The following is a 6374-nucleotide window of genomic DNA, read 5'->3' as shown; positions in this document are numbered from 1 at the left end:
AAAAAAAAAAAAAAAAAAAAAAAAGAACATCAGTCCCAGTGGCTCTTGTGTCCCCAGGGGTGATGGTACCCTCTTTATAGCATCAGTCAGGACTGAGATCGTGGTCTTTCCTTCTCTGTCACATCAAGTCCCCTCAGCCTTCTCTTCTCCAGGATCAATAATCTCCATGCCCAGGGTCCCCTTTTGACCTCAAGGGATCCAAAAACCCAGTGCTGACAGACTCAGTGCCTGGTGTGCACCCACACAGAGAGAGGCTCCATATCCCAGGCCCATTCTGGTGTCCGGAGCCCAGTGGGCAGAGGCGCCAAAGCCAGGCGGGTCTGACACCACCACCGCTCAGGGACCAAGGCTCTGGCTGACCCCAGCTCCCAGAAAGAGGACAGCCAGCTCTTGGCCCCAGAGCAGCCAGGCAGTACTGACTGGCACAATCCTACAGCACCATGGCCCAGTCCTAAATCTCTCATTTCTCCCTTTTCCCCAGAGACCAGGCTCCCCTTGATCTTGGCCCAGGCCCAGCCCCCAGCAAAGCAGGAAGCCCCACTTCCTATACAGGGACAAGCCCAGAGCAGCCAGGATCTGGCCCAGCACAAAGCAGGAGGCGGCAGCAGCTTTGACCCCTGCCCTCCTCTCCCCCCCACCAGCCTCCTCCACACATGGCCACAGGCCCTGGCCTTGGGGAGATGGCCCCCTCCCCCAAACTAAAAACCAAGCCAGGGAGCTTTCAGAGGGCTGGAGGCGAGGACATGAGTCACCCCCTCCTGACCAACCTGCCCCCACCTTCACTACCCACACAAACCTTCCTGGTTCATTTAGAATTGTCTTCTCCCCAAAGTCCCAAGCAGAGGCTCTCCAAACTGGTGGCACATTCTTCCCAGAGCTGCGGTGGGTTGATACGTGGTAAGATGGGCTCTGGGCTTGGAACCAGAGGACCCAAAGGCTAGTCTTGGCAGCTGCTTGGGTCTCACTCTGCAATCTCTGGCACTTTACTTCACTTCCCTGGGTTTCAGTTTCCTCATCTGCTGAATGGGGCGATTATACCTGCCTCTAGGGACTGTCCTAAGGAATGAGCGAGAATGCTCAAAGAGAACGCTTGTATCTGTAAAGCCCTCCTGTAAAGCATTCTTAATTACCATTTGTCAAATACTATTGGGCAGTGGGTATTACTCCCATTTTGCAGAGGTCACTGAGGCTCAGAGAGATGAAAGGACCTCCCCGAAGCCACACAGGTAATGAGTGGCAGAGCTGAGACTCAAACCCAGTTCAGGCCACGCCCATTTCACTGTGCTTAGAATTGGCCCTCAGTCCTTCCACTGACAGTCAATCACCCCATCTCATTCTTAGGCAGCCCCTCTCCGCTACCCCTCAGGGGGACCTGCCCCTCCAGCCTCCAGGAAGGGATCGTTCTACACTTTGTTCCTACACATTCGGGAAGCCTTGGCCCTGGCAGCCCCAACAAAGGCTCCAGAAGGAATGGGGGTGGGGCAAGGTGGAGAGAGGGTTTCTGTCACCCAAGCTAGTGCTTCATCTAGCAAGAAATGACTCATTGGATCCTACCTTTTCCCCTCCTACCTCCAGCCGGGAGAACCCTACCAGTTGCCACCAGGAACCTCCTCGCAATACTTCCTCACTATTATCTTTTGATCACAGCCACAAACCAGATTAGCTAAACTTATCATTTAACCAATGTAATTACAACGCCTTCCCCTCCTCCACTCTGGCACATGGAAGAGGGCAAACAGGTTATTTTGGCCCAAATTCCATGACCTTTTGGCTCCCCAGAGGTACACTACCCATTAAAGAAGGATGAGGTTCCCTCCTCCTCCTTCCCCTCCCCCAAGGCACTTCAGGGGGATGGGTCTGAACCCTCCCCACTCCCCCAACTACAACCTACAAAGGGGTGGTAGGGTCTTCCCAACTGAGGCCAAGCAGCCCTGATTCCTTCCAATACTCCCTTCACCCCGGGACTGAGGGAGAGCCTGGCTCTTCCATTCCCCCAAGGAAGGTGGCATCCAAAATCCTGCAGAAAGATCACACTTCAGATTTTTAAATACCAGTGCTCAAAGCCTGGGGATCTCCAGCTCTGACCAGGGAAGGGGCCCTCAGTAAACTGGGGGGCTCTCATGCCTCTCTCCTGAAACCTTGTCCCCATGCCTGTCCCACTCGCCCCACCCAACTCTCTCAGGAAGGGGAGGCTGGGAGACTGACTGCAAAAGCCTCCAGAAGGAATTGTACCTTCAAAATCCAGAAATCAAATGGCAACCAAACCCCAAGCTCCACACTTTTCAGCCTCAAAGACCATCCAGCTATTTAACGTGGGGGATGGGGGAGAGTGGAAAAAAAGGGCCAGAACAATCGCTCCCCCCACCCTCGTTGGTTTGACCGGGCCCTGCCCCACCCCCATTCCTGGGGAGGGGGCAAAGCTTGAGAGAAAGCCACTGGCACAAGCCTCAAGCGAGGGGGTGTGGTGGTCCCCGGAGGCAGGAAGAGAAGGAAGAAGCGGCTTCCCCTTTGGCCCACGCCCCCCACCCCTGCCCCCACCTCTGGTCCCAGGAGCCCAGCAAACAGGATGGAGGTGGGGGCAGGGAGGACTGGGTCAGAGCGCAGGCACTGGCCCTGGCGCAGCCGTGCCGGCTGGGGGAGGAAGCTTTGCTCCAAGACTGACCCCCTAAGCCTAAGCCAGGGGGAAAACCCTTGGACAAGGAGGCAGGAAAACCCGCAGAGAAATCTGAGGTGAATACTTCCTCCTAGAAAGTTTGTTTGGGGTGATTTTTTTTCGACAATAAGAGGTTAGTGAAGAAGAGTAGTCCTGTTGCCTGTCGACGCTCTGGTAGCAGCAGCTACTGGAAACTGGGCCAGGGAATTCTCCAACCAGCCACGACCCCTCCGCTCAGACCCCAGTCCGGGCCACGGACGTCAGACATCAGCTGGCCGCGCAACCCCGGCCCTTCGCCAGTTCCCCTGTCATTCCATCCCACCTCCGATGGCAGAGCCCTAGCCCGGCACCCACCGGGGCGGAGGGAGGCGCGGCAGGTACTGTACGGACGAGTCGGGGAGCTGAAGGGCCGGGCCTCTGGACTCCGAGTGCTCACCTGCTCCGCAGGTGGGGCCCGCGTCGCTGGGAAAACGTGTGCTCGGCCCCCAAGGTTGGGCAAGCCGGGCGCAGACAATAGGGCCCCACCCAAGCCTGGGGGAGTAGAGAGGGAGGGAAAGCGAGGATGCCGCGTGAGGTGGGGTGAGGGTGGCCCCAAAGACACCAGCGGCAGCAAGTTTCCCGAACTGTACATTCCTGACTACAGAGTGAGCCCTGGGACGCCGAGGAGCAAGGCTAAGTCTCCCTCGCAAGAGTCAGAGCGAGAGTCGGGGACTCCGCGTTGGGCGAGCTCCACCGGCCGCAGGTCAGGCGCGACCCCAGAGGCACCTGCCCTCATCCCTCCCTGCCCTTCGCGGATCTCCAGCTCTCGAAGCCCCCAGCGCATTCCGCCGGAATCTCGCGCCCCCTGACTCGCCGCGCCCAAGCGCTCCAGCGCGCCCCCTGCCGCTGGTGCAGGGTGGCGCTCTGCGGCTCACTCCCTCACCTGCCCGGAGACCGCGGGGATCGACCTCTCGATCGTTCGCCGCCCTTCCCTCGCCCCAGCGATCCCTGCCCCGATCGTCCGCACCTGCTTGTGGAGCCTGGCCGGGCTGGGTGTAGGGGTCGGGCCGGGCTGGGAGCCGGCGCGGGCAGCGAACTGAGCTCGGCGCGCTCGGGCGGCGGCTGCTCCGGACTCTGGCCAAGGCAGCAACTCAGTAACCGAACAAAAGGCAAAGGGACCTGACAGCCAAGCCACGCCTCTCGCCCCCTCGAAGCTCCGCCCCTAGGGAAACGCCCACCCGCTGATGAGGGTTCACTGGCTGGCTGCCTCTCCTGGCAGTCCCGTCGAGGGGCGGAGCCTCGCGCCCAGTCCTCTTCCACCGCCGCCTCTGTTTATCCGCTGGCCATTGGCCCCAGGGACTGCTAGTCGGCTCTGGGGACCGCCTCCAACTTGAGGTTTCATCCTCACGCCGCACCTATTGGCAGATAGAAGGTTACTTCCTCCTGATTGGGCAAGGGATTGTCAGTAAGACTAAGAAAAGAACCAATGGGAAGGATGGGGTGTGTCTTGCCCCACCCTAGCTCTGAGCAGGTGAGACTCATTACTCTCCCCTTCCCCCTACCTGTCCAACAGGTGAGTCAGGAGGCGCCATGGGAAAGGACAGACGCCTTCACAGGCCAGCCAACTCAGCGTCAGGCATGATGCTTCTTTGGGCTTATTCACCCTTGCCACAGAGGGATAATAACATATTTGTATAGCACTTCATAGGCTTTTTTTTCTGGGTTGGGATTTTTCCCCCAAAGACAGACTGCTTATGAGATTTCGAATTAGAAGGCCTGGGTTTGGGTTCTGCCACTTAGTATCTACATGATCTCAGCCAGTTACCTCATCTTTCATCCTGTTTCTCTTCATCTGTAAAATGGGTATATTAGCTGTTTCTGTCTCATGGAGGGTGCAGGAATAAAATTAAGGTTTCTGAAGTCACTAGGACAACTGCTAAAAGTTAGAATATAAAGATAGGGAGGGGTTTATTTAATTCTCACAATTCTGAAAAAAAAATTTTAAGAACAAAATGAGCATCATTTTGACGATGGGGAAGCTGAAATTCAGAGAAGTCACAAAACAACAAAGTAGCATATCCTACACTGGAACCCCTTTCTTCTCATTTCAAGGCCCACCAAACGCATGTTCTCCTGGTGGAATAATAGCATAGACATAAATGTTAAAGCAGTGGGGAGGGGTGGGGAGAAAAGAAAAAAAAAATTCTTGGCAGAGACAGAAGAGCGATGATTTGGGACAAAGATAGAGAAAATAGTGGTGGGTTTGGGGAAAAATCAGGCATCAAATCTAAAGGAAATCAACACAAGCATAAAAGAAACGGGGCAACAACCCTGTGGGTGGTGGAAGATCGTGGGTTAGTTATCAGAAAGAACTTCCCGATAGGCAAGCAAGTCAAGAAGACAAGGGTCTTTCTGTTCTGTTGGTAATGAAATGGATGCCCACTTTCGTGGATATCTGGTTTGCTGAACTTACCACGGATATTCATTCATCAGCACTTAAGTATTGAGCACCAACTGTATGCTCAGCACCAGATGAGACCCTGGTAACACAGAAAATCACAATGATCCAAACCCCCGAAGGGTTCCCAGAGAGCTAAGTGTAAACAGGTCATCTTAGCCACTCGGAGTATGTGGGAATTGGGGGAGTAGTTGTCAGGAAAAGGTCCTCCCTCAAACAAGTTCTGTAGTCCCAAAGCTAGCGCCTAGGGTGGGCTTCGTGAAGGCAACCCAGCAGTATCCTTGACCACTTTCCCACCAGAGAAAGGAATGGTGGCCAAAACAGTCTCACTTCTGAGGCTAGTGCCATCCAGGAAGCCTTCCTGGAGGGGATCAGGGAGACATCAACCTCCTTCACCAGACATCATTCCACATGCCAGGGCCACTGCCCTTTACTTAGTTTCCTTGACTCCCCCTTCTCTTGTTTTTTTAGTATCTTCCTCCCTACTGCTCCCCTCAACCCCCAGCCAGGTAGAACAGTAGCCAGCCCTCAGCTTGGGAGGAATAGAGCTGCTCTCCCCATCCCCCGCCCACCTCCCCACCCACACCCTTGCACACCGACACACAGGCTTCCCAGACCCGAGCCTGACTTCACTCTTTTCTTCCTCTCTTCCTCTCTCTGCATACAGGCTGTTAATAACAGAGGAGTGGAAGAGCCTGGTGGAATAAAGGGGCACAAATAGGGCTTCAGAATAAAGCCTGTGTGTGTGTCTCCCCAGAATGTTCTTTGCACGTCAACCTGGGACAAGCTGCAACATGCTGGCCCCAAAGCTAAGCATTGGGCTGGGACTGGGTGGAGGCACCACCCAATGCAGCAGGAAAGACTTGAATAAGAGCTATGACTCTTCCCAGATCGAGGGATTTCAGCACATTTATTATGCACCTACTGTGTGCCTGCCTGCCAGGCACTGAGGATTCATCCGTAGGATACAGAAAAGAATCAGAAAATGATGTTTACTACCATGAGCTACCTGGGTAGAGGATTTGGTCTCAAGGGGCAAAGAGGTGCCTAGGGACAGGGATGAGAGTCACTGTGACCACAGTCTCCCCGGTAGCTTGAATTTAAGGCCACAGGAACATCCTACCTAGGCCCCTTCCTCCAAGCCTTTAAATAAATAAAGGCAGAGAATTCTCTGTTTGACAAATCTCCCAGAAAGGTGCGTCTCCAGCCTCCCTTATATGAATACCCTTGTCTCCTTTTATTCTAAGTTCCTTCTTGTGTCTAGCTTCACTTCGTATTCCTGAA

The 6374-nt window shown here is 54.8% G+C and overlaps 1 protein-coding gene across 3 annotated transcripts in view; it reads right to left on the bottom strand.

Moving 5' to 3' along the window:
- JUP (junction plakoglobin) overlaps positions 1–3771 on the bottom strand; it is a 23096-nt gene extending 19325 nt beyond the window's left edge. Inside the window, exon 1 of one of the 3 annotated variants that reach the window (XM_059378877.1) lies at positions 3660–3771. The gene's annotated coding sequence lies outside the window, so the exon portion shown is untranslated. Of the gene's footprint in view, positions 1–3575; positions 3597–3659 lie in introns of those variants that run through there. The other 2 variants (XM_059378878.1, XM_059378879.1) reach the window with 2 other exon arrangements.
- Positions 3772–6374: the final 2603 nt, after the last annotated feature.

This window comes from Mustela nigripes, chromosome 16 (genome assembly GCF_022355385.1).
Source record: "Mustela nigripes isolate SB6536 chromosome 16, MUSNIG.SB6536, whole genome shotgun sequence".
Classification (NCBI taxonomy): domain Eukaryota; kingdom Metazoa; phylum Chordata; class Mammalia; order Carnivora; family Mustelidae; genus Mustela; species Mustela nigripes.
Note: the sequence above shows the minus strand (reverse complement) of the source record. Positions and strands in the feature narration are given on the sequence as shown.